This window comes from Bos mutus, chromosome 6 (assembly GCF_027580195.1).
Source record: "Bos mutus isolate GX-2022 chromosome 6, NWIPB_WYAK_1.1, whole genome shotgun sequence".
Taxonomy (NCBI): Eukaryota; Metazoa; Chordata; class Mammalia; order Artiodactyla; family Bovidae; genus Bos; species Bos mutus.
This window is the reverse complement of record NC_091622.1, coordinates 59,291,140-59,292,264: the sequence shown is the minus strand read 5'-3', so window position 1 is coordinate 59,292,264 and position 1,125 is coordinate 59,291,140.

Below are 1,125 nucleotides of genomic sequence, written 5' to 3'. Positions count from 1 at the left end.
TTCCATGACTGTCACACTCTCTTGTTTTTTTCCTAGATTTCTGGACAACTCGACCTCATCTACTCCTTCCAGTACTGAATTCCTCGGATTCAGTCCCAGGCCTGCTTCTCTTGGCCAATGTAGCAGAAAATCTTAGCAGTTAAAATGAAAGCTCAAACTAAGAAAAGAGGGGGAGCGATAGTGGCTGCCAAGAGGATAAATGAATTGCATGACCAGAAGAGGAGTACCAACTGCAGATGACCCGTCATCTCCAAGCAGATGAGTTCTTTATATTAGTGCGTCTCAGTGTTAAAGTGCAATCAAATTATAGGGTAGATTGGTATCTTATTATAATGCAGGTTGTGAGTCTGCTGGTCTGAAGTGAGATTCTTTGTCCACATGATGCTGATGCTGCTGGTCCGTGGACCACACTTTGAGTAGTGAGGTTCTAGATGACACTACCATTATAATGAGGTATTAATAAAGCACATGCAAGTTGCCAATTAGTAACAGATCAGATCAATATATTATGATGGTTGAATTGTGGGACATTTTTTTAAATTTATTTTTAATTGGAGGATAATTGCTTTATGTTGGCTTCTGCCTTACAGGAATGTGAGTCAGCCATAAGTATACATATGCCCATCCCATCACCCACCCCATCCCGCCCCTCTGAGTTGTCATAGCACACCAGGTTGCACTCCCTGTTATACAGGAACTTCCCATTAGCTGTTTTACATATGGCAACATATATGTTTCAACGCTACTCTTTCAGTTCATCCCATCCTCTCCTTCCCCCACTGTGTACCAGACTGTGAACATTTTAAAGAACCCATGCTTCTTTTGGTTTTCAAAACTCAAAATCTATTAGAACTTAAAAGGGACGTTAAAGTTCTGTGGCATCAAAAATGAGACTTGATTGTTTTTAAACGTTTCAACCTAAAGACTAATTGTGCAGGTTTGAATTGCTAGGTATGGTTTCCTCACTAAAGAACCAACTATTTGATAATTCAAAATCTGCAACTTTGGCTGGACTTTAATTTTTTGGCATGGTGGGGGTGATGTGTATGATTATTGTTGCTATAAACTAATAAAGAAATAGAAATTCCAGGAAGGTATAAAATTAAAATTAAAATATGGCTAAGA